General features: G+C 43.6%; 1 protein-coding gene across 2 annotated transcripts in view; it reads left to right on the forward strand.

The window, feature by feature from the left end:
- The window catches only part of LOC124413074 (leishmanolysin-like peptidase), a 207340-nt gene that overhangs the window by 140581 nt on the left and 38897 nt on the right, over nucleotides 1-27862 (forward strand). The window lies entirely within an intron of this gene.

Genomic DNA, 27862 nt, shown 5'->3' on the forward strand with positions numbered 1-27862 from the left:
ATCCCCCCCCCCCCCCCTTCACCCCTCTCACGTTTCTCGAAGTTATGTATAGCCACCTATCTAAGCCCCAAGACTGAGCGAATACTGATAACTCGTCGAGAGGTTCTCTCTATAATTTAACATGCATCGAGTGCATAGCGAGCGAAGAGGAAGACAACTCGGCTGGAAATGATCCGCAGATACAAATGCAGAGCAATTGTTGTGCCGATATAGAGACGTCCTCGACTTATACGACGGAGTGGATTATCATTGTCAGAAATTTCCGCGTATGTACTTGTAATACCTGAATTGAATTAACCGAAAATATCCATCTCGTAAACTGGAGAGAGAGAGAGAGAGAGGGAGAGAGAGAGAGAGTCGGGAATGTGCCTCGGTCCGTTCGAAGGAGCGCAATCGCTCCGTTGGCGTAGGGCCAGGATTAGAACCATCCCGATTAACCACTAATGAGGATTGCAGTAACTTGTCAAGCTCCCGTCTCTGGCTACAAACTGATCTAACTTCGCCCCAGCTAGTCTGATGGCGCCTGCTGCTGTACCCGTTCACTGTCTGCATGCCCGTTATCGGCGATAATTTTCACCCGTGGGAATTCCAAAGCTGCCTTATTGCGGAATCAAAATTGACGACATTATTTCAGAAACGGTCTCAAAATTCCTTTCTTGGATGTTGTGTCTTTGAAAACGCATTTTCGCATCCATAATTGAAGATATATGAGAGTTAACAAAGGATGTTAGTGAAATTTTTTTCTTTTCTTCTTCTTTCTTTTTATAATTTTTTTCTTTAGAGAACATTGTTCTCGGTATATTCATACTTTCTGAACGAAAGAATTGTTTGATTATACTCTTAGATTCGCTGCTGTAATTGCCTATAATTATACCTACACGATCGAGTTTCCTCTAATGAAAACGACGACGTTTATAGTAGTAGCTGTACGAATTGCTTGAAGGCTGAATATCGCAGTGAGAAGTTTCAAGGTACTACACGAGGGCTTGTGTCATAATTTACCTTTGGCTTTTTATAAATTTCTACACCTTTAGTTTACCTTTGAGCTTGAACAATAGCTCTAGATACTTGATTACTTGCTTTTGCCGTACCGATGAAAAGAGGAAAAATGGATGCAGAAACCAGGAAGCTCCATTGGAATTCGCGTTGGAGTGCTCATACTATCGTCATTTTTTCCTGTCAGAGTGACAGATCTACGCTCGGTATACGTGACAGTTTCGTAATGGAGATTTTTCAGATGACAGATTGCTTCAATTATGTTATAAAAATCTTCAACGTTACTGGCGTCGTATAGAAAATGTGCGTGGGTGTCGGTTTGGTTCTTTTTCTTCCTACAACCATCTGATCTCATGTGTAGATAAGTTAGAAGTAAATGGCACGCTGATAGATCGGTTTTAAAGAAGAAAAGCTAAAGAAAAAAAGAGAAACTAAGACAAAAAGGGTTAAATAAATCATCGGAATAAACGACCCGCTAGAAACTTATTGATACTATCATCAGATAACATTGAGAGAAAAATTGTTCACTGTTTTCGAGAATCTAATTATATTACGGAAAAATAATGTTTTCACATTTTTGAAACGCTCTTTCTTCTTCTGTTGAGGTCCACATTATTATTTTCACCTCAGGCTGTGCGTCGATCGGATCAATTTAAACCGGGTTTTTTTTTTTGTTTGTACTATAATTAGAAAAGTTGAGTAGAATTTGAACGAATACCGGTGTCTTAATAAGCCGAATTCAAAACTCGAGTTGAAACTTTTCTCCCGATGGCATGGAGAGAAATTTAATTCAGTGGTGAAAAGAAAAAGGTAAGGAAAAATGTATAATATACTGGGACCAAGAGGACCTGCCAATTTCATCGTGGATATTTAAGTACTGCAGGGTAAAGCATAAGGCGAATGAGTTCCATTTTGTCATCCGCTTTTATTATTGCCGGAATATCCTCGACGGACAATATAAGCTGTACAATGGCTCGACATTCCGTCACGATAGCAGTTCAGAGTCTAGATTATGTGTATCTACGTACATGATGATGCGCTTACGTACGCTCTGGCATGTTCGTATTTCGAGAGGAATTTCATTTTGGAATATCCAGGATCATGCAATCAGTCGTTGTCAGCATTTGATAGGAGGGAATTTGCTCGAGGTTTGACTTGACGCATATTCAGATTACTGACGTGTAGCAATGACACATCGTCTTTGGGATGAACAAACGCCGACTGCGACTCTACTTTGTGGGTCTGAGGAGAAATTGCGGTTTTTAAATCGCTAAACGCGCTCTGCTCCGTGGCGTGTATATGAGTCTCGTTCTCGGCTTGAGTGCACCGCATACGACGATGCAGAAAAATGACGTCAATCCACTTTACTTTCCGTGGCTTTTCACCTCTATATTATACCTATATAATACACGTATAGGTACACGTGCACGTCTGCACTTACTCTGCGCTGTACGTCTAGCCCGCGTCGCTCAAATTTTGAAATTTCAGCCGAGCAGTATTTCGCCGTTATTGCAAATTGCATTCGCAAGGGAAATTGTACATCCGACCCATGTAAGATAAGAAAATTCTACGCCAAATCATCGCCGTCTTACAGATGGCCATGATCAGACAATTTTAGTTGCCTTGAACGGTTCCAGTGTACAGTCATTCCTAAAAAGGTTACCGAATTCTTCAGACACAACAGCATTTCCGTGACTTGCTATCTCGCGTGGCTGTTGTAACAAAAGCTTTTAGCGATTATGAGAATCATCACACCAACCTGCCCCGGAATGATTAAGCAGTTCAGTAAATTGTTAGTGCCTGTTATTACGAACTGATACTATAAGCAGCACCTTATCCGCACCTACTGCATTAAATTTAGCCAGTGTGATACGTGACGCCGTTGATTATGTGAACGTTAGTCGTAATATTGCGTGGTATATAGTATAAGTGCCCGAAGCTTTGAGAATCCCACTCTGGTTGGCTGGACGTTGGCAGTTGTGGGTGGTGGGTGTGGAACGGCCCGAAAATTTCCCAGAAACTGACTTTAGGCGGTTTAGGAAACTACAAAGCCGAGCGATTAGTGCCTAGAGCTTATTAGGGATTTTCATAATTCAGCAACCCTCCTTGCTGTAGAAATCTGGCGATAAACTATTTACACCGCCAAAAACACACGGTTGACGGATCACGAGCGAATCGACGTCACTCTAAATTGCACCGACGATGGTGGTGATGGAGAAGATTCTTCGGTGGGATGGTAAAATTGATTTTCATTTGGCCGGTACACCATGGAATGGTGAAGTAAAATTGCGACTGGAAATGTGCAAGGTGCAGAGGTCTCGTTCCGTGGAATTGAAGCTGAGAGGATGAAAGTTGCAAATTATAGAAGCAAATTTGCTCCAAGCGAAACGTCGTTAACGGTTAGACTTTTTAGAGAAAATTTCGGTCTTTTTCCGCCACTTTTCCATCTCCTGCATTCCAATTCTCGCCATCTAAAATTCCCTCCGAGTTTGCTCCATGTTCATTTGATCCTCCGCATAGTGCAATAGCAGACATCACCATCAGCATCACGCCGACCACGCGATGCAAATGATGCACTCTCTAGAATTAAAGAGCTGGCCAGTAGCCGTTGCTCCCGCACCTGAACCGTCAGCTGTAGGGTAAATGTATTTTATTTTTTCTTCCTTCACCCTCTTCTTTGTATCGTAGGTATCCATCCACTTGCCGCAGCAGCGGAAGCAGAGCGCAGCCATAAAGAGTCGGTCATTTCTTTATTCAGAACTTATACCTCAGGCATTAATCCTGACGAAAGTTGTCCGCTCTTCCGTCTTTTCCTTTCCTCAACAGAATTTTTGCCCGACGATCAATTATCGTCGCAGTTCCATTATCTTCCTCAACGATCTCCTCATACGCATGCAAGGTCCTACTGAATGTCAAGATTCGGTAACGCTGACGAAAAAACGAGGTTAACGAGCCTGATTTGTGCCCCCCTCTCTCCCTCCCCTTCAGATAGAACACCGTGATTTCCTCACAGTATTTCCGTACCTAGATCCGGACTTGCATAACGTTATCGGGACTGTCGAAGCACGCGGAACGTTCAGAGTCCTGATGGAATTTCATTTTCGAAACATAGTCTGTTAATTAGCGACTTGTGTCTGCGTGTTTCTACATAATTAAGGCGCACAAGAACAGGAGCTTCTCGTTATATGGGATAAAAGCGTACATTGTGCGAGAGAATGTTTTCATCAGGTATTACCATGTCAAAACGCATTTCCACCTTCGTTCGTGGACTCGAATCGAGGTGTACGTGACTACATATCTACCTTTAAGGGAGGAAACTTATGCTGCTAATTGCGTAAGCTGAAACCGAACGTTGCTGGGGTTTCCCCCTGCGGCGTTGTATGTAGAGGCAATGCTATTGATGCCGTAAATGTATCTAGACGAAACAATGGTACAGTACTGGGAGAGCTTTACCTCGACAAGCTCTATTCTTCGTATTCCATTGACGCTAGCATAAGATATAGATTATAAGTGGTACGAGCTAGTACTTCTTATCCTCTATTATAGTCTATTGTACATCGGCTAAGTCTATACCTATACTCTATTCCTGCACAATGACTCTGCTGTACCCACTCGTACCTGCAAGCTCGATTGAATCGATCGCCTAGGAAGTCGTTGTCGAAGTGACCATCTCGGAAGTTGATAGAGACATCTTTGACCTCGTTTACATCGAAATGGAGAAAATTCTTATAGGATTTGATACGAAATAACGAGTGCGATTACACACGAATTGTTGTTAGAAATCCCTTTTATTTTCCCCTGTAATATCTACAGTTTAAACGACGTCTTTGACGTCTTTGAAATGTAGCAACTGGCCTTGTTTCTATAAGCTTGTGATTTTGTAGGATTGAGCCGGCGAGACACGGTTGTCCTTTTTTATACCGTTGGGAAATCGGGATAAAGAAAGAGAAAGAGAAATAGAGCGAGATGGGGAGAGAGGGAGCAGTAGTAACGGGGACGGTTTGGGAGACGTGCGTTAGCTGTAGAAGACAGAAATGTAATAAATGTCAGAACAGACATTCCCCCGATGGAGATATTCGACTTGAAAGCTCGCTCTGAGAAGGGAGGGGGGATTATCCAATCCAATTTGTAATACGCTGACACAATTGTTCCAGAATAATCCTTCTGCCACGTGTGTGTGAAAAGTATATTTTTGGAAATGCGTCCGAGCAGCTTTCGCATACACTCGCGATACGTTTTAATCTCTCCCCCCGAAATTTAACTCGCAATTAAATTACTCCGCCAACAGTATCTTCCAATGCGTATGTAAAGTCAGTTTTAATACGATATTAAAACATCCTTGCAATAAAAAAAAATAAAATAAAATAAATAACATGTTGGCGCAATAAAAAGCCCCGCGTATGTTAGCGAGATATTAATTCAAGTTTCCAAAGGCTCATGTTGCAGGTGAAAAGGTTTTTACTCGTAGGATTTACGCGGCTTAATTATAACAGCGAGAACAACTTTGTATCCAATTATTACTCTGAGCTCCTCGAACGCGTTTGCTGTTCGATTCGGTTGCTCCAGAGTGGCAGAACGCGCCCATTCTCAACCCCTGTATACCGTAGCCCACCGACTGGTTCGGTGGCTAACAAAACTTTATCCGTTATCGAAGGATCGCGAGGAGGATACCTGTTGCATGCTCAGCGAACGATATGCGTATGCGTTTAGTCGAAATTTCGTTAACGTCGATTCATACCAACGGAATTTTGCGTGCTCTAAAAGAATACGCGGATCGCCTTTTGAAGAAAAATCGCGTCTATTGTCGCTTTCTGAAACCTTGTATTTGTACTATTTATAGATTTAAGAATTTAAATTGAAAAGCCGAAGATGTAGGTAAAGTCCTCCCACTGCTGTTGCACTGCATGGAGGTCGGTGACGCGTTGTGAAAATCCACAAAGCGAATTGAAAGGGCGACTGATTCCCAGGTATCTCGTACTATTAAGTGCACAGCGAGTTCAAGCTTCGACCCGAAGTCAGGCGCAGCACGATGCACTGTTTGACCCGTAATTTCTACCCACGAATTTCCAACTGGATGTTTGATTTTGATTCGTCTAGCTTGTTTTCGGCGATGGAATTTATAATATGACATTAGTAGCAAAAAAATGCGATCCAATTCATAAACCGTTGGTCGATTCATCAGCTGCTCCTTAGCAGACAGCGAGTGAAAGGTTTTTCTACTCTGTCTTCTTCTTTTCCACAGCACGTAAGCAGAGGACAGTCGATGCATGCCAACCTTTTCCTAACAATAAGCGTTACAAGGCTGCAGTCAGTCCGCGGTCTTGCGTCTTTCCGTTCGTTTTCTTTTACCACGATAGCAATTTGCAACGTGACGTGAAAATGCGCAAAGAACCTACGAATTATGTCCCGTTTAAGTATAAGAACAATGAAAGTTATTACACTGGATTGCGAAGTAAGTATGCAAGTGTTGGTGCAGAACGTGGGTTCCATCGGTGAAGGACGGCATCATCGGCTAGTCACGCGTGACCATTATCACGGTGCATTTAATCTACTACTTGTGACAATATTTTTCTCGCCGTTATTTATCTGCCTCCTATCAGGTTATCGATCTTCGTCGACGTACGTCCAGGATACTGGATACCAGGGAATGATGAACAGCTTTAGCCGCCCGCCATGAGCCACCGTGACAGCGTCGTATTGTTTAGTTTCTTTTATTCGATGCTCGTTTTTCCACGTCAATGAATCGAAACGTGATTTATCTCGCTTCGCTTTGGCAAAAAATAAATAAATAAATAAATAAAACAAAATGACAGGGGGATATATTTATTAACCAATATGCGTTTATCGTGTCCGTGAATTTGTGGCCATTGGTCAGAAGCTCTGCGAACCCGGTCTGCTCGAAACCCTTACTTCTCTTGTTCGTCGCAGCATGAAATTGCTGAAACTTCATCTCGACCGGCCAATAATTGGGAACCACGCACCTGACGTCTACCCTGCATATAACATGGCGCACAGGATTACCTCTGTCAGGGAAAATCGTTCCTCCGGTTTCGTATTTCGTGTAATGAAAAGCTTTGGCCCACTCTGCAGCATGGATTTTGGTATAATTCTAAAACTCGCTCATACAGCCGTGGCCTGGGGTGAAAGCTGTGTCAAAATTTGGCTCGAGGAGTTGAGGAGGGTCGCGCGCTACGTTGTCCTGAGCTGAAATAATTTTGCTCTTGCTCCTAGCGGTAGGTACCGTTTCTGCAGTAATAATTTTCTCTCTCAGAAGTATTAATCCTTTGAGCCCGAAGGTAGGGCTCACTCAGGGGAGATTGAGGAAGAGAGATAGGTGGAGAGAGAGCGCCAACGTCGACGGAGAAACAGATGCGGACAGCGGAATACACGCGGATTTGTCATCCTCGGCTGGGTTTGCTTGTCTACGCGATTCACGGGGTGCGCTGAAACGGGGTCAGTAAAAAAAAACTCTGATAAATTTAGGAATAATGGAATCAATGTCAGGAGGACACTTCAAGGATCTCCATGAACGCTTCACACCCCGTAAACGCACGAAAGAGTAATGCTTCGATATTGTTTAATTTCTCCTCATGATCTTGAAGTCCAGGAGGATGAAACTTCGACTTGGCAACGGGGGTCGCGATATTGCGGAATGAGGTTGAAATTCTCCCCCGGGGGTGGGAAGAACGGATCCCCGGATCCCGCCCCTCTACTCCCGACGAAAACACGCTGCAATATATCTCTCGAGTGCACATATTGCCAAGAATGTTGCTAGAGTCCCTGCAAACTCCTGTCCGTACGTGGCTTGAGAGTTTCGAATGCCGACCATTCGCCAAATTCAACCACATTATTCGGATCATTGAATTGTGCATAAAAATTCAACTTCAGACGATCGATTATTTCCTGTTTTCATAAATTCTTCAGCACAATGAATTATAGGTAAATCGTATCAAGTTTCAACGACTATTCCATCACTTTTTCAGCATGACAAAGTTGCTTGAATCTGAATACGAGGATATCGATATTTCTCCACGGGTTTAGCAGGTATTACTGTGAAATCCCGGTGTCTTGGAGAAAAATTGAGCAGACGTAGAACAACGGTGTGGAGGTTCAGTCGCCACATGCCAATTTTAACTTTCAAATGAGTTGGGGAATAAGAAAGACCGAGGAATGTATGAAACGGGAATTTCTTGGCGGGTAAACCGACGACGGTCGCCCTGCGGCTGACAGCTCGTCCGTTGGCAAAAATTGAAAACCTGTGCGACGGTGAGCTTGTATCGAGTGGAAAAAGCTGGGCCGTTTATTCCGCGTACGTTGTCGTATTGAAAATATCGTAATTCGTGTCCAACGTAGGTACATACCATGTACCTCAAGTCAAGATGACGTCTTACTCGACTTCGGTGGACTAATTAAACGCGACCGGAAGTGTGCGAAAAGTTTTTTGCCAGTTTTCTCCTCGCTTCCACTACTTTTCATAGTTTAAGTTTTCGGGCTCAGTGCTCCGCAGACTCTTGAGTCTAGAGTCTAGACCATTTAGACCAAAGTTTCTCGCGCTAATGGATTCTTGCTGCCGAGTGTTAGGTAATCTTGGAACAATGATTCAACCGCTCTCCTAGAAGTCTTCTGTGATGAATTTGCAAGTTCCTCTTTACTCCTCGTCGGCTCACATTTCTCTTTGAATCTAGATTCACCTTATAACTAGTCGAAAGTTGGAAACATATTTTCAATATTTTAATTTTAATTTCAATTGCCTGCAGAGTCGTAATCGCATTCGTCAATTCATATAACAAAGATCGGTTCAGATTTTGTGGTCGATTTATTGAGCGCCGCTGAAAGCATTTGCCACAAACGTTTAGCTCGTGCTTGACGTTGAGCCTCGAGCATTACGTGCCAGTTCCATTTCTATAAATGACTCTGATCGATCGCGTGCGCCGCGCCGTGTAGAAAACCGGTCTGCAACACGGTGTATAGCCGTACCAAACGATATTTGAGAATATTAATTGACAACTCGCACAATATTTGATATAACGTTTTTGTAAACGAAGGTATTTGCGAGATGAGTTCCTCTTTCTTCGTTATTATATATTTCAAATTTATTTACTGTCATCGTTTGGCGCTGATAAAATACTCGCCTATATACAAGTTGTTAGATAAACAATTGAAAATCGACATTTCCCTGGAGAATATTGTTCATCATTTCTTCTTTCTGCTCGTCCCTTGCGGAAAAAAGCACGATCCAACTTTCCGATCAACTTCATCGCTCATCTATCTCACCTTTTTTTTCATCTCAGTCGACAGCATTTTTCCAATCCACTTGCAATCTGAATCCTCTTTACTTGATGTATGAGCCTGAAGCGTTTTACCCATTTATCACAGATTATCAGAGAATTTTTCTTTTCTTCTTCATTCTTTTCTCGTAAAGACAATCGCTATTTGCGCTCGGTGCAAAATCCGAAATACTCACTCCGATGGCATTCATCAACAACTCGTAATTAATGAGTGAAATTTCCCGATAGACATTTTTTTCTCTTTCGATTGATGCAATATATTGTACTTGATCATTTCTTTCCAGCCCGATGAAACATAAATTCTCGTATTTGATCTTATTTTTATTTTCATTTACACTTCGCTTCGTGATATATTCCACCAAACACACGACCCTAACAGGATTAACGGTTGTATCGAATTTCAATTTAGACTAATTGAATTACGGGATCAAAGCTGGCATCAGCAGTCAGTATTATACGTCAGCCAATGATGGTGGGCAATCGTGAAACCGCTGAAAATTGAAAAAATCATATCAAAAAGGTCCGTCAGCTTTGAAGTCGGAAAGTTACATGTCAACAGATTCGAGATATTTATTAAAAAAATGAAGAAAATAAAAAATGAAAGAAGAACAACATAAAATAAAACGAAACAAAAAAAAAAAAAAAATACACAAGAGGTCACTTACGGACAGCGATACTCGGGAATAGCATTCACCCCTGTTGCCGAAAAAACACGTGGGTAGGAAAAACTGGCGAGTGAAACAAAAGAAGCTTATATAAAGAGGTGAAGGAGACATTTCAAGTCGAGAACCCTATACATTGGTCCATCCCAGCTGCAGCGCACAATGACAGTCTTTAGTAAAAAGTGACTCAAGCACCCTGCGAAAAGTATATAGTAAAGGAAAAAGAAAATGTTTTCACAGTTCTATCCCTCCAACTCTGCACGTTTTAAACTTAATTTCTCTTCCTCGACTCGTTTTTATTTCTTACCTTTCTCTCCCGCTATAAATACCTTCCTGAATTGCAGCCCCGTGTCACCGAAGTGGCTCGCCATCTGGTCCAGCCGAGCCGAATAACAAAAGTTCTGATTTCCTCCGCGAAAGTTTTTCCTCCCAATTTTTTGTGCCGTGAACTGAGTCTGCCGCGAAAAAAAATTAAGTCAGGAAAGATATTTTTTGAGGGGAAGGTTTGTTGGTTGCCGTTTATATTTGACGTTCGTTTGATGCGGCGAAAAGTAACTTTTGCGTTTTACACAGCTGACCTAAAGGCTGAGTACACAAACTCATTATTTCCACGAACTTTCAGCTTTGAGCTACGCGAGAAGAAAAGCTTGGATCATGTTTTGCGATCAGCGTTCTTTCTCTCAACTGCGAGTTTCCTTCCGTACACCTTGGACCTGACTCGGAGTCTAGTTGGGATACGTATATACGAAATTGGACACTTGGGAAGCCCTGGGAATGGTTCTTGGAATTAATTTGCGAAGGTACGTCCTTCGGCTCTAACCATTTGAAATCGAATCGCTCGCCTCGAGTAATTTGCTTGGCAATTTTGAGAGCGTACGTGTTACAACGGTTCTGGGAACCCGAAGGAATATCCGCCGGGGTGAAATAAATTTATTCTTTTATTACCCCATATTGCATCGGTAGGGCGGAAGTAAAAGTGCCGAAATGAGAAGAAGAAGAACAACGAGCATAAGGAAGGGGGGAAAAGGTGAGGGAGAAGTCCTACTTCGAAAATGCGTCCCCTGGGATGTGACCGTTTCTTAGTCACCGACCTGCCGACACACCTCATCAATTTTCCGCGAAACAGAGAGGAAAAAAAGGATACATCCGAAATTACGGTGCCTACTCGGAATCCGGCATCAAATTGGGGAAATAATCTGTCCCTTGAAGCATTGGTAAAGATCAATGATCAATCATATTTTCTTTGAGAATATCGAAGAAGAAGAAGAAAAAGGAAATATACGTTCCGTAGTTCGGTCGCGTTGGCGTCGTCGAGGGTTTCGGCTGGTGCTTCCTCAGGAGGAACCGCGAGGACGACGGACGCCGTCGCCTTGGAAATGTGCCAAGCGTATTTCCAATAGACGAAGCGTGAAGGAATCCCAGCAGTCGGGGATGCTTCGGATGTTTCTCCCGTCTCGCCAGGACTTCGCGGATGCTGTTTTAGGTCCTGACAAGACTTACCGCTCCATTCTTGCCAATTATATAGAGATTCTGCACCGCGGCCCACGCTTCGATTCTCGTTCCACAGAGTCCCCGTCCATCCAGTCGACGGAGCCGATCGATCGATCCTGGATTAATTGAACACGGCGATGTGGTTTTCTGCGAAGTGATTAGATTTTTCGAGAGAACTAAAGCAATTTCATTTCGCGAGTTCATTTCTCATCTTACCTATTTTATTATAATACGTATGCTTAAGGAATAAAGTCCTTAATATGCTTTGCTTGTTCTTTGCCAACAATTACAGGCAGCTCAATAGAAACGCGACGAATGGCTACGTGCTTGAGCTGCGTGGGGGCGTCTAACTTCTCTCGGAAAATCTAATTTCACTCGAAGTGCGTTGAAAAACCATTAGAAATTTATTGTCGTGCTTGAATTCACCTCCAGTATATTCTAATTGATTTTGTAATATCGGGGAGGAAGAGTCGCGGATGAGGAACAATATTTCCAATCGCTACCGCGAGATGTAACCGCGTGATTCCGAATGCAGCGTGGGTCTTACCGATGTTTGCCTTGTACTTTATAGGGATGGATACCTGCGAACGAAAGCATGATAACGTCACGTTCGCGAGACGGACCTTTTGTTTGACAAAAATGAGAAAAAAGAAACGGCGATGGCGTGATTTTCTGCGAGAGATGTGAAATTTGTCTCTCGTGTATATCGACAGAACCGCAAAAATAGCCAGAAAGAAATTAAGGGCGTCGATAAAAGTGCATTTGCGATGCATTTCGGAGGGGAAAAACTAACCCATCCGGTTGAGTAAATCACTCTCCGGGCTTTTAGCAGCGTTCTCTCTTTTTCCGCAGAGAAATGGCAGCGTAAAATCAACAAATCACCGCAGTAAAGTGGGTTGTGAAAACAGTGGAAGCTTTTTTCGCTCTGCGGTGGCTTCGCAACTTTCTTTTCTCCACGTGCAATTTTATATCTCAGGAACGAACTTCGACCTTGTTGGTAAAATCATTTCCGCTGCTTAGATCAATCCTCGTCGTTGCATCTCAACACTTGCAGCCGAATTTCGTCTCGACCTTCTCTGTCTTCTGTGCGTTCTCCAGATCTCATCATTGGATCCGATTAATTCGTTGAAATCGTTTCCACTAGCTAATTGCCATTTGTCTCTATCCATACGCGTCTCTGTCGTTGGTTGACCAATTTATTGATGGCTATGGTGCGGCCTTTTCGCATCGTGGGAAGGCCACGTATCCAAATTCGATTATCCACTTCATGTCGGGGATGCAGGCGAGTGCGAAACCGGCCGGAACCGAGGTTGGGATTTCCACGAGAACCCCTTTTAACACGTGAAAAACCATTTTCGCCCGATTAGAGTGGGAATAGGCACATCGCGGTATTACGTAACGGAATCGTGGCCGCTTATCGATTGGTGCATTGCGGCAGGTTATATACGCCAACATCGCACGGGACGGGAAATAAAATGAGTGCGCTAATTTCGTTGCCGGGGGTCAAAATAACGATGAAACACGATCGCAATGGATTGCGTGGAAATATTTTCAAACTGGGGGGGGGGGGGGGGGGGAGTTGGGGCGAGCATCTTCGTCTCCTAGCCGTTCTTCGATCCGTTCGTTTCTTGATCGTCCGCACCGGAGACCCAAGGATCCTGGGTGAAATCGGAACTGAAGAACGTCTCCACGCCTGATTGGAAATCCTCCGATTTCTTCGAGGTACGCCGAGGAGGATGTGGATAAGTGTGGGGGCGGGTGCAAGGGCGAAGTATTCGGGGCGAAGACGAAGATCTTATTATAATAAATCAGATTTATTGAGTCTGCGGCGGAGTATTTTAATATTTGACTTGCAAAGCCCGTCATCGCTACCTCCGCTGATCCTATATACCTCGACGCTTTTCTCCTCACGGATCCCAAGATAATATTTCATAGTATGATAAATTTTCGCTTCCATCTCATAACTCGAGGTATACGGTATACGGTATACCTATATCTATACCTATACCTACACCTATACCTTAACCTTATACCCATATTCCTCGACGCTTCGACTTGGAAATCGCCTTCCTATAAAACCCGGTATATCGGGTACGTGTAGCGGTGTCGTCGGCTGTACCGCGTCGAGTTAATCTTTTTCGGGGAGCTCGCGAAGATTCACGCTTCGTGCTCAACGACATCGGTGTATCAAATTTGCCGACGGTGGCTGAGATTTCTTTCACTTTATTCTCATTCCGGTTTCACAATACTTGGCATTGGAATATGCTTGAAAAAGTCACGCGATTCGATATTTACCTCGTCTGATCATCGCGTCCTCGCCGAGTAGTGGGTGTCAATCGTCGGTCAGACGTCGAGAAGATTTAATCACGTGGCCTCGAGCGTGGATCACTTTGAATGAAGCTCGTGATCGATGTCGCAGAAGTATTCAGTATTTTTTTTTTTTTTTTTTCTTTTCTTTTTATTCGGGACCAATTTAAACGATCCAGAGAAAAATGCTGCAGAAAAACTCACGAATGAGGGGTGAAGAGTACTTTTACAAATTAAGAAACGGCATTTGGCCTCCCCCGTCTGTCTTTTTTTTCGACAAGAACGCCGAATCGGCTTTTTTCCAATTAACTTAATTTGAGATGCAGATTTCAATCGATAGACAAGAAAATGAAACGAAAATTACGCCGCAGATAAAAGCTCGATGTGTATTATATCTTCCCTTCCTTGTAAATTATCAGTTTCCTCCCTCTGTAGTTAAGTGCAAAATAAATTGCGTAGAAAATTCAAACTCATTGTTAATATTATTGATTATCCGTGCTTCGCTCTCAGTCAGTCACTTGATCCGCGCAAGCAGAAATTTCAATTAACGTGACGGGTTGGTGCAATTTCATATCCTTAGGGAATGGGAAATTTGCCAAGAGGGGTGGATAAATTGATTTAAGCGAGCAAAGTGCTCAAAAAAAAAAAAAAAAAAAAAAAAAAAAATCATTTCTTTCCATCATATATTGTGTAAAGTTTCAGTGAAAAACGTAAACTACAGATACGTGCAGACGCGCAGTTTCAACATGGAGTAAAAACCTAACCCCTGATTTGACAAGTCCAATTAACTGTTTCAACACCGGCGTTTTTTCCTCAACAATAAAATTTTTATCACAAAACCGGAGCTCGCGTGCCCCGTTTTCTGCAGCAAATGAAGCGTTTAATATTTGAAATTTACACGGAACGACCTGCGTACACACATGACACACACGCTGCTGCACAACCCTTGCTCCTCGCTGTCTCCATACTCGGGATTACCCTCCCCTCGATGCACTCGTATGAGAGGCAGGCTCCCTTGGCTCACCTTTTGTTTCCGCCTCTTTATTCCTCCGGATCTCTCATCTATCAGTATAGAGGTGCAAAAGTTACGCGGCTTAGAAAAGTTGCCAACAAGCCTTGTAGAGTCCTTATTATAACACGGGTTACCTTTTCATCTCACCTTTTACGTTTCTTGTTTTACTCGTAACCATGCAGTCCTCTCTCTCTCTCTCTCTCTCTATCCCTCCTCCCGGCGTTTTAGCGGGATCGATTTTAGCAACCTGCACTTCCTCGGATAGTTGCACTCGTATGCACGGTGCAGTTGTGCCGTAGACTCGGTATCGCCACATTTTAGGTAAACGGGAAGAAGAGGAAACAAAAAAAAAAAAAAAAAAAGATGGAGCAAAAATGAGGAGAGTGGTTATTCATTTTCTGTTCAGAATTCATCTACCCTCGGGCGGAAATCGATACCTACTACTATTCGCTATCCTCTACGTCGCATTAGCAATTATATCGAGGGATGAACGAATTGCTTTGTAATTTATTTTTCATCTCCTCTCCGTCACCACCCTTCTTTCGATCCGAGATCGTCACCCTTTTCCTTTAATTTTTTTCCGCCCCAATTCGCTCGGCAAACACAAATTCCGAGTTCTCGTCGCCGCGTAGGCACCTACGCCACGATATTATTGAATTAACGTCTCCCCTTGCCGAGCAACTAATGCCTAAATTATAACCGCGGTAGAAAATTTCCTCCTTATAATCGGATCACTGCCTGCCTGCCTGCCTGCGACCCAACAGACCCGGTAATGCGAATGCCGATTCTTATCGGTGTACGAGTGTATCAAAAACCGCGAAGGAATTGAGAAGGAAAAAATAACGTTATTAGCTGCGGGCACGAAAGCGAATTGAAATTCATATCTCGTCTTGTCTGATCAATTTAGATTTATTTTCTCAATAACATGTACGCGCATGAAAATCTTGCGAATGAAAATCGGTTTCACTCCTTCAACACGAAAACATCGAAAACTCGAAGAACTCCTCTCCGATCCTACCTTCGTGTCTTCCGCACGAAAAACTCACGCCGGCTTCCCACTCCTAGTTCGCTGATGAAAAAACATTCTGCGGCATCGTACAGCGAGTATAAGATTTGAACTTGGACCACGTACCGATGGAAGAATCAAGGGGTGGGTGAGAAAAGCTATCAAACGACTAGCTACGCAGAGAGGGTTTTCCTCCTTGAGTTTGTTGGCATGGCGGGAGGGGGTGAGGGCGTGGAAAAGTCGGGGGAGAATGCAGATCAAGTCCGAGGTAGGTTTGTGTGTATATATATATACATACACACCCACGTATACATATGTACATCGGGTAAGCGAATGCGTCGCATACGAAGCGATAGTAAGAAAGGATCGAGAAAAGCTTCAGGAGTGACTCTGCCGACGGGTTCCTGGCTCTTCTCTTCTCATCCCTGCTTCTACCCTGCGACTCGGTGTAGGTACCTATATAGAAAAGCAGCCGCCCCGGAAGCTTCTCGCCGCCCCGGCAGCTGCCAAATCTGTTCGGTACGCCTTGAGAATTGAAATGAATTTACGAAGGGCGTCTGAATTATTTACCCTGGCATTACCTCGTCCTACCTCTTTACGAATTCCGCGACGCGTTTCTAGCCGCGATTAATCCGTAGGTGTGACATCAACCCCCTCTCACCCGCTGCATGTCGCCTTGCGAGACACCGATTCTCGTATCATCCGCATCAGCCCAGCTCCAACGTACATATTCGGAATTTATAAGCTCATTGCAGGTTCAAACCGAGCGATGTTCATTCGGTTCGCTTGTTCGCTTTATTGAATCAGAGTATAGGTACGAGTATGATTAAATTTTGAACTCGTGATGTGAACTAAGGTGGTCCCAGGACTTCCGAAATTAACTGCTTCGTTTCACCAACGTCGATCGTCAACAGCTACTAGTTATTACCAAAGTACGAATGAGTATATATTCCATATTCCTTAGTCATCACGTGACAACCCCCCATCGCATGAGTTGTGAAAACCTAAAGCGAACATTATCGTAGTTAATTTGGAAGATGTAGCAGCGATGTAATATCTTGAAGTTTTGGTTCCGACTGTTTCTGAGCGACCTTTTTACACGCAGACTAATGAAGCCAATTCCACGTCCCATTCTGGGTCCCGTTATTTCAAGGGGTAAATTCCGCCTTAACAGATTAGGGCGGAAGAGCTAATTGCAGGGTGACACGGTGTGCCGTTGTGCACTATAGCTGGTTGTTCGCTTCTCAGAATGTCGCCTTATACCTTACATATATACATATATATATACACACACATACACATGACATATACCTTCGTACTCCTAAGTACACAGTACCCGGTTGATTTGCACGTGAAAGCGATTGTCTCGTTGAATACTGCTAGTTTCCGTTTAAACGTCGAGGTATTTACCTTCCACGTCATGACGCCATCGTTGAGTCAGTTTTGCGGTCCAGACATCGATGCATGGATCTATCTTATTTTTTTTGTCGAAGTTCACGCCGCGATCTTGCATTACCATTCAACTATTCTCTTGAATTCGTCTCAGTCGATTCGGCTGCACTCTTCCAGCCGCTTTTTGTCCGTTTTACCGGCGCTCAGCCGTGAGAGAGATCAAAGGATTTGGTCCACCTTTTGTCAAGACTCTTGTTATACATTACAGGTGAGGCTTGACGTCGAGGAGATTATATAATTGGCGGTGTTAAACCTCGGCCTTGGGACGGGTTGTATTATGAATTGTGCGAAAAAGAAAAGAGGAAAAGAGGAAAAGAGGAGGGGGGCGAGAAAAACAGCCAATTGGACATTCGAACTCCTTTGAGCCTTCTCACGACGCAACGACCATCGACTACTTTGTTCGTTACTCGTGCCATTTGGCATGAACGAACTTTTTCTTTCATCTTCACCGATTTTCATATTCATCTGCATTTCCTACGGATCGCGGCTCTCGTGTTACGGAAATTCCTTCGCCCTTATATATCGAAGGATTTTTTGTTTCCAATATCCCTCGATCACCCGGTTCTTGTCTCCGATTGTTATTTTCGTTCTTTGATCGTGATTCTTCGCCCGAATGCATCGAGTATCGTTTTCCCGTGCAACCAGAACTTCTTGGACTTTTTTCCTTTGGCTCGCTTTTTGCAGTCTGTGAAATGCGTCGGCGAAAAGTTTTCACTCTGCACATGGTGCAGGGAATACAGAAACTCAAAGAACTTTTCCCAGCCTTCTTGAATGAATGGAGCCGCCTACTCCTCACTCTCTGCAAGGTATTTCAATCGAGTTCCTCACGTCCACACGCTAGTTTACAAACGTCCTGCACAACACGTTGACGTCGCTGTAGCACACAGTTGCTGCACGTGCCGTATACATATACAGTGTTGAAGTAAAGCTTTGACATATGCTTTGAAAGTTCTTCTTTACGTGGGAAACTTTTTTATTTGAAACGTTTCTTACTCATTTTTCTCTCACTCTTCTTCTTTATTTCTTTTTATTTTTGGGTTCTCCGTCGACAACTCGATTGGAATTTTTCTTGTAGTCGAGATTCAGCGCATTATGAGGCATTCTGCATTTTGAAAATGCTGAAGAGTTTAGGCGACGTTGATTGTTTGAAAGCGGCCGACGGCTCCCACCCCTAGCAGACTGTTTCAATTGATTAGACCAAACCAATTAATTCTGAAAAGCTAACTGCCACGGGCACGCTTCAATTTATACTTCGGTTATTACTCTCGCGAAATTAGGCGAGGTGATTGACTCTCTTTGGGCGTGTGTGAATAGGGCCTGAAATTTTCAGGGACGAACGTCATGTATCGCAACGAGAGAGGAATATTACTATTTGACATCGGCATATATTTGATCAAATTTTACGTTCAACTGGGACGGTAATTGTCGTAATTTGTATGAATTTCAGAACTAATTGGGACCTAATTGTAAAATCTTGATATCGCTTAAACTGCAAAGAAATAAGATTCGACTGTTACAGGCAAGGTTTCTGATCCTTGATTGAAATTCATCTCCACAAAGTGAAACGAGATTTGTTAATTGCCCCGCTCTTTAAGTCACTAGTGTAATTAACTTACATCGCTTAATCTCGTCGAGCCTGTGGAAAGAGATTAATGAAAAATAAATCACAGAATTTCAAAGGGTTTAAAATATTTAAACAGACTTTTTAATGTAGAAAGTTTTAAGCGTTTTGACGCGTCAGCGAAATCTCTCTCTTTCATTCACTTCTTTCCATTGCTTTTTTGCTTTTTCTTTCCCTCTTCTAGAGCAATTTCGATTTCTTTTACTGTGATAAGAATAAAATGAGTCCCATTAATTCGCTAACAAGTTCTGGTACTTTTTCTCTAGAATAATTCTAAATCACGATGTTATTTCATTTCTAGTTGGAGCATTGCTCTACACCGAGCTCGAAAATGCAAATTCACCTTCTGCTTTTACAATTTGGTAAATTGCCAGTATCGAGGAGAGTTATAACCCTGAAAAATTCTTGCCGTGCCAAAATTTTCGTTGGTATATCGCAAAAAATTATTTCTACGCTGCTACATTCCTGATCGCGAAACCGTCTTGGATATTATAAATACACAGGGTATCCGCATCTGCGTAAAACCTCGAAAAAATATCACAAGTTAAATAAACCGCTCCGATAGTAAAAAAACTTAATATAATTCCTGAATATCGAACATTCGCGAGAAGCTCGAGATTAATTTCGGAAGATAGTAAAATCGAAATCGCTGATACCTCCTCGATTTTGGTGATTCGCAGTAAAAGGCGCACAGTTACTCCTTAACGACATAGCGCAGCATCACGAGCAGTCCCGCTTGTAAAGTCCCGCTGTTTTATCGACCTCGAAACAACTCAGGGTCGGTATAATACAATTCGCGAAATTGCTGATATCCTCCCGTGTCTCTCGCGTACGAAATTCACCAGGATATTTCACCTCGATTTCTGTGACATTGAAAACGTGGCTGAAAAACAAAAACACACTCATACAATTTGGCAATTCAACTCCTTGGAAGTAATTCAGAAATTGCAGGACAATGATTACCTATTTCCTTTGACGTTTCGTTACTTTAACGTTATTAACTTCAGCCTCGTTTAAACTTGTCGATTGTAAATCGTTGTGCTTCTGTTAACGGCCATGATTTCATGTCGTCACGAAATCAGTTGGAAGTATGACTAGCTTGCTGGTCTTGAGGGTCTAAAAAGGCGACTTGACCCGGCCCGGGTTAAGATACTGTAACATTTTCCCGGGGAAAAACTCTGTATGTTTCCGGAAGCCAATGAAGGATATAAAGTGGAAAAGTGGAAGTGAGGGTGGTGGCCTGGCGGCGAGAATATGGTTGAGGAAAATGAAACAAATAGGAAACGCGATGGAGCGGGGTGGTCGACGGGGTGGAGGGCGTGCGGTGAACGACTCCTGAATAACTCATGGGGTGAAGAGAACAAGTGATTTCGAGGGTACGCCGTCGATAACCTAAGCGAAAAGGTGCACCTGCCTGCCATATTTCGCCTTTCACCGTCGTCAAAGGGAAGAGCAGCGTCCTTCCACCCCTACAATACTGGGGCTGCAGGGCGTTGGTTGGTCGCGGAACTCGGAGGCGTTCGAGCGGGGCGTAATTTATCAATCGATGCCACTTGACAACGACGATGCTGTCCGAGCATTTCCTCGACGGATTTATCCTCGAACCCCTCTCGATGAGCAGCGAACACTTGTTAGTTCCCGAACGAGATTTTTACGCCGATGAATCAGTACACAGATATGTCGGTTCTTGGCGGGCTGTTTACCTTTCCGACTCTTCGTCTCCCTTCTTCTTCTTCTTCTTATTCTTCTTCTTCTTCTTCTTTGGAAAAGCTCCGTGTGTTTTATCACCAACTTTTCTCGTGCTTCAAGCTGGGAGAAATTTTACTTGGACTGTCTTCTATCCGCCTAATTACCCTTATGCCCTGCATACGTTTGGAAGTTACAAAATGGCACCAGCATTCGTGACCACGATCAGAGTCCTCTCGTATTTCCGTATGCAAAAAGTTTCGTACTTGTCTTGTGAAATTGCCGAGTCGACGGTAAGAATTTCTCGAGTGATTTCGTCGGGCCGATGATATTAACCTCGGAGACTTCTTTTAATATCACTACTCCGCTCCGTGCACTCGGTTTGCTTTAATAAAACCTTGGGAATGTCGTTTACGTTCGACTATGGTACCTCGAGGACATGGCAGGTATGCCAGAATGTTGACCCGAGCATCGCTCAGACGCATTTCTCAGCCCCTGTTTCACCGTTTTGTCCATTTTTGTTGAATCAGAAAATGGACTCTGGCCAGGCACGAAATGCGCACAGACAATATCCGCCGTTTATAGCTGCTCGAGCGAAACACCGAAAATAAATCAGTGGCGGAAGTAAATCAGGGGACTACCGCCTATCCCGGGTTCACGGGGCTGGTGCACACATTAACTTCTTCGATCCGAAAAGATAAGCTTTTATTTGTTTTTTTTTTTCCTTCTTCTTTTCCCCCTCGCCACCGATCGAACCACCCTTCTGCGCAATATTTATCAAACGCTAGTCAACGTTCGTCGCGGCTCGGTAAGTTGGTAAGGTCCGATTTTTTTCTTTCACAAAAGAGGAATTGGAGGAAAGAAAAATCGATTCGTCGTTCTCGCGGAAAGTGAGGGGAGGAAAGGGGAAAAAAAAGAAAGAAAATTGCGCTGAATTAGCGTCATACCTACATATTTTCGAGTCGACCTTTAGCTGCTGCTGTTGCTGTGCTATAGGACGATGCAAATAAAGTAGAAAGAGAAATGCTTCGAATTAACATATTTTTTGTTGCTTATACCCAACGGTGTAAAATCAAATACATACTCGTAGCTACTTCTAGAAACATTTTTGGCCAAAAGCATTTGCTGCCTGCAGCTTGGCCAATGGTCGCCGTTGGCGAGAGAAGGGAAGCGGAAGAGGAACGCGGGCTAATTCTAGCGTGTAATTAACCATCTCTAACCGTTCTACTATCTCCCAACGACCGCTACAATTTACGGCTAAGCTCCTCGCCGCGAGTGTTCTATGAAAAAGGGGATGGAGGAGGAACCAAGAGGTTTCCAGCGGATAAATGGAGCCAAGAACAAGCCAAAATCGGGCCCGGACTGTCTCCATATTCCACTGATTTGTCCTGGCTCTCTTGTCTCCCCGTGATATTAGGTATAGTATAGCTATGTTCGGCCATGGACGGAATTCCCATGACGTATAGGACGTCTAGTTGTGCCAAGGTATAGCCAGTAGCTGGTAGAACTCTGGCCACTAGTCACAGTATAAAGTTCCAGCATTATCCACACCGCAGCGAGGATATCGCGTGTATAAATACATGTCTGCCTTGCATTTGTTAACGTGATACCGGCGGCGAGTCTACGCTTAAACGCAAATTTGATACTAGAAATTACCCCAATTTTGGCTCTCGGCCAGTCACTTGATCCTCGAGGATTCGCTTGAACTTTCACGCATAAGTTGAATTGTGCGCATGAAATGGGAAGTTTTTACTATTTTTATTTTGATATTCCTGTCCAATTTTCGCCGAGCTCTCAATTGCAGCTTACGTCGTTGCCTCTCATTTTCAGCATTCTCACGACTTCGAGTGCTTGGAAATTGGGAAGACCGAGATCTGAGGAAAATCTCAAATATATGAACAGAATCAGGAACGAAAATTTTTTCGTCAAAACAACTCTTCACTCTGCAGACTAAGTTGTACCAGATAATTCATTTCATTGTATTATCCTGAAGGAGCAAAGTTGATTGCAGAGGGTGGGAAAGTGGCTCCCCATTTTACGGTACTCCGGGTGATCGGAGTCGTATATAAGGGATAATTGCAGCTTAAGGGTTGATGGTTGAATGAACAGTCCGTATAATTGAAATAACTTTCGCCTGAGGATGGAAAGGGGGACAAACGGTCCGTAAACTTCCGGTGGAATAAATAGAACAAAAGCCAATCGTCGCAGTCGGTTATGAATTTTCCTCGGTTCCCGGGATGAGTTTTCACAAGTTTCAAGTTCCCCTTTACCGTTCGAGCGGCAGAATGACCGCCAAAGTCTGACGACAGTATGCAAAGTTAGACGAAAATGGGGGGGTGAGATGGATGGAAAAGCATCAGAAGTAAGAGAAAAAACAGCGAAGAATATGCTAATGGGAAAGGAAGCCGACGACGTCTCGAGGGTGCGGTGAGAATAATCTTCCCTTTGACAAAGGGAAAATAGAAAGACATTCGACGCAGGCACCGCGGTGTTGCCATAGGACTAAAATTCGATTGTCCAGCACAACCCCGGGTACGGGGCTCCCCGAAATCTACGAAAGGTTTCCTCCCATTGTTCCGAGACATATTAACGACCCTGAAGTCAGGCCGAGCCGACAGCTATGGCAATCAATTATTCGGCGAAGCCGCCTTCTCTCGAAGCTCCGGAAAGAGTCTTCGCGGCTCGAAAGGCGAGATTCAATCGAGCCTTGGTCCAGGTCCACGTCCTGTCAGAATCCTTGGTCAGGGTGCTCAACGTCACTCCATCCTCGTATTTCATCGCAAGTGCCTGCAATGTCTTTAAGGAAATATCGTTAGCGGAATGAGGTTATGTTATACGCGTCTCGTGATGCGCGTTGTCTTCCATTTTGAAGCGGGACGAGTTTAGGCTGCATCCTGCAGCGTGGTGGTCGGGGGAATCACGAATCCTCTTCTTCGGGGAAAATAATGGCTCTATGCAAATAGTGTGTATAGACGCGACGCGGCGGTATAACTTACTTTCGAGATTACTCCTTTTGTGGTAATTTCCGAGCTTGGTAATCCGCCGTCTCTCATCCTGCGTTCCTCTCTCGTCTTCTTCGAGCGCCTTGCGCTTCTCAAACTGTAACCAGCGGGTCTTACCTTTCTCTCGGTTTTCCGCTTCCCCTTCCGTCTTCCGGCTTCCCGCATCCTCTTCTCTCCTTACCCGCAAGTACTTGTCGCGATTGTTTGCAATTCCTGCAAGCCAACTCAGACTCTGTCCGTTCTTTCTTTCTCCAGTCTTTGTTGGAACCCGGATGAAGAAATTCATGAAAGAATTCTACTGCCGCAGACTGTACCTCTGACGACTACAATTCATTTGTTCTTATTTTCAACAAAAAATTCGCCGTACATTTCTAAGACTCGTTTGGCTCCTTGTATATACATATATATATATATTATATCAATTATAGTAATGATACTTCTTCATTGTCCACGGATATAAAAGTCCCGCGATTTTTAGACAGGGGTGATCGTAGGGTGGCTACGGGCATCGGGGGCTGGAGGACATCTCGATTCCTCTCTCTGATATCACGGGGAAAAGCGTATAGAGACCGAAGATTCGATTGGCTCCGTTGATTCTCAGCTGAAACTTCGTTCTCGTGTATTCATTTTGCACAAAACCGTATACCCACTGGCGTACAACTTTTCCCATTTAAACTTCTCTTCCGCTTCTCGTCTCTAATGAAAATAATGAAAATTATTAGCCTTCGATACACTCTGTGTGTGGTGTTGGTGCAAACACGAAACCGATATTTGACCTGAAAAACGATCCAACGATTCATCGACGATGAAATAATTTTGGCGAAAAAAACTGAACCAGCAAAACAGCTAAAACGTGTTGTGATAAACGTTCCTATATGTATATATATACATACGTATGTCTAATAAAGAAATATATACGGACGTGTGCGTATTTATTGTTTGCCAATATCGCCGGGCTCCGCGATTATTTCCCTCCCCCTGTTACCCCTTAAAACTTGATCGGAACGCCCGGAGAGTATGGGGGGTCTGGGATTAATACCAAATCGGGCAATTAACGGTGATCACGATAAAAGCGGCAACCGAGGAGTCGATACCCTCCGGGTAACGCGATCGCTGGAAATAATTTGTGGAGGTTGAAAAAATGCTTTCCCGCAAAATTGGCCCGATTTAAACTTCGGCCTTACACTTGATGAGTTTAATGTTTAATGTCAGTCAATTATAACTTCGTACGATTCAATTATAGATATGCTAAATAAATAAAAAAAATGATCGACAGAAGAAAGGTCAGGGGGTGTAAAAAATGCAAAAATTGAGTTATTGATGAAAAAACGAAAGGCAAAATTAGGTAAAATAAGAAGTAGGTATTAAAAATCCACTGAAGTGCTGGCGCGTGGTTAAGTGCCGCTTTTTCCGGCCGTGCAGCAGCAGAGGAGAGAATACTTGAATATTCCACGAGTCTTTCACGATGTGTGTATGCATGTGCCCGTTGCATGCCGGGATCTTTCCTGCAACAGCTACGACGCGACGGAGCACCGTCTGCCTGTTAATCCGTGCAAAACTGTGTCTCACGTCCCGCATGTGTCTCGTTCTCGTCGGGCTTCCAGTGCGTTTTACAAAACTACTGCCGGGTATATCTGATGCAGTTTCCTGGGCCGGATAGCGAACGAATTTCCTGCGACGGAACTCGCGTTTTGATTCCATTTTTTGCGTTTCTTTCTTTTTTCCCAGGGGGAGTTGGAAACTTCAGAGAAATACACGTTCTTGCGACACTCGATGCACGTGATGTTTGAGTCCAAGCAAAATCGAGAGGAAAAAGAACGGTTCCGAAAATTTTCTACGATATAAAAGAAGATGATAAGGGATGGAGAATTTTTTGAGGGAGAGAAATTATTTTGCAAATTTTTTTGCGAGGTTAATTTCGCGTGCCGTCTTCTTTCTTTCCTTTTCCTCGGCACTTTACCTACAACTAGATTAATATTCGCTGCACGAGTCTCTGCAGATCGTTGGATCGGCATAATACGTCGTGTTATACGTATACCTATAACGTCAAACGTCCGTAGAGAGTAGCTTTGCTTTAGATTTTGCAATCTGGCTATGCCTGGCAGAAATTTGTTTTGGGTAGACTCGTGCTCGGTAACGCGCATATTCATTGCTCTTGAATATTCAGAGTGGTCATTAAAGCGAGACGTGTGCAACGTTGTATGATATTTACGCATCAACTATCACGTCGATTGTATTTTAATACTAAAGTGAGCAATAACGCAGTCTTCTTGATTGTATGGAATAATTTATTAACCCCACTCGTATATTAATCTGTATATATCATCGTCCTAAGAGATAATTGTTTTTTACTCTTCGACAGAGACAAAATTTAGTTCTTCATTTATGTATCTTCATCTACGTAACAGCCAGAGTCGCATTATTCATGGGCTTACTCGTACGATTGTGATGCTCTTGAAATATATTGCACGGTAAGCCGTTTTTTAAATCGGTTTTTGATAGTTTTTTGTCTTCTCTTTTCGCTCAAAAACGCTCATCGCCACCTTACAGTTAATTACATTCTCGTCGAAATGTCGAGAAGTAACAGATCGGTTTCAGTTAACTACGTCTCAAATTCGTTTCGATAATAATATGTAGAAAATGATTTGTGTCTTTCGTTGCGAAGTTGAAGTAGACTCTCCGTATCAAATAACTGAACGTTTCGATTCCTGTTCACACCGTACCACTCCTCACCTTTCTCATGTCCGCGCGTACTTTCTACCCCATCTGATACCCGAAATCGTTGTTAACCGCAAAGATGGCGCTGATCGTTGGAAGAATAAATAACTGACCGGGAATCGACGCTCGGTTAGTCAGTCTGATTCGAGTTTCCGGCCATTCCAGTCGCGCTCGGAACTCTCTTGTTCTCTTCCTTTCCTCTCCAATTTAAACATCAGGTTCTCGCCAGCCGATCGAACCTTCGTAGATTCACGTCTTCGGCCTCTGAATCTCACGGCAGCTCTCCACTTGCGAGACACAACCATTGATCGTACGCTAACACCTCATACTCTCTTGACACAACTTTACTATTGTAATAATAAAGGGTTTTTATGCCTCAGCGGCTTTTCCCCTGTGAGCCAATAAATTGCAACAATTTCTCTTAGCGCAATTGAGTATTTATAGACAAATTTATTTCGTTCCATATTTCATCTTCCAATTCTTATTTCTTTTCATATAAAATCACGGAAGCTTTTCATGTTGGAAAGTTGTGTGCCTCGTTGGCACAAAGGTGGAGATACAAGTCAAGTCAGTGAAACGGTACAAGAGTTGTGACAGCAAATTGAATTCATCATATTTATAGATGTATAAAAAGTTTCCGAGTAATCGCGGAAATCAGATTCAAAGATAAGAGAATTTCGCATTGTCTGCCAAACGGTAATACACATGCTGCGGTGGAATAACAACGTAGCCGAGGTGAGCCAAGCGAATAATCAAAGAGTTTGTAAGACGTTTGGGAAAAGCAAGTGTTGACTTGTCAGGCGGTGGTGAGAGATAGAAGAGCGAAGCCACTGTACACACAAGTCTCAAGGTTCAAGCAATAATTAAGGTACCAAACTTCTCTCCAAGACTGGCAACAAGCTCGAACTTCGTCTTGGCGAGCCAGCATGCCGAGGTAGCGAAACTGCTGACGAATTTCCGTCTCTCGAAATGCACTTGGATCGTTACCTGTAGAGATAGTTTCCTGCATGCCTCTCTCTCGCGCTTTCTCTTCCCTCTGTCTGTCGGATATCTTATCTACGTGTTTCTCCCTCATGCAACAGAGCAAAGCTTCCGGTAAGTTTCAAAGCAGACATTGCATTGCAGCGATTCGCCGGAAGCCCGAAACCTCGAAGCTTTTTCACGCGCCTTGGTTCATACGGAATACAAAATCATCGTCGGTGCTTTTAGCCACTATCCGCTCCGTTATTGGCCTCCGTTCCTGACGGTATTACCTAGTCGTGTCCGTGTCACGGTCTGCAAACAACTGGCAATAACGTCTGATACCTTCCGCTCCCAGTGATTGTCAAAACACCGACGAGCGGCAGTAGCAGCAGCAGCAGCAGCAGCAGCAAAGGGCTCGGGGGTATAAACAGAGGTGGTTAAACTCTGAAACTGCGGTAGGGTAACGACCCTCCTATACTGGCTACATATACATCGAGTATCGGCAAGGCCTGAACGAATATTTGCCGATCAGGTGATTAGCCGAATTGCGGGATTCGCACGGATCGGCTCGGGATGACTGTTTGATTTTTGGGCACAGCACGCCTCGATCAAAGTCTTGATATTCCGTTCAGTTATCGACTGCTGACTACTGCTGTAT

The sequence above is a fragment of the Diprion similis genome, chromosome 12, assembly GCF_021155765.1.
Source record: "Diprion similis isolate iyDipSimi1 chromosome 12, iyDipSimi1.1, whole genome shotgun sequence".
Classification (NCBI taxonomy): domain Eukaryota; kingdom Metazoa; phylum Arthropoda; class Insecta; order Hymenoptera; family Diprionidae; genus Diprion; species Diprion similis.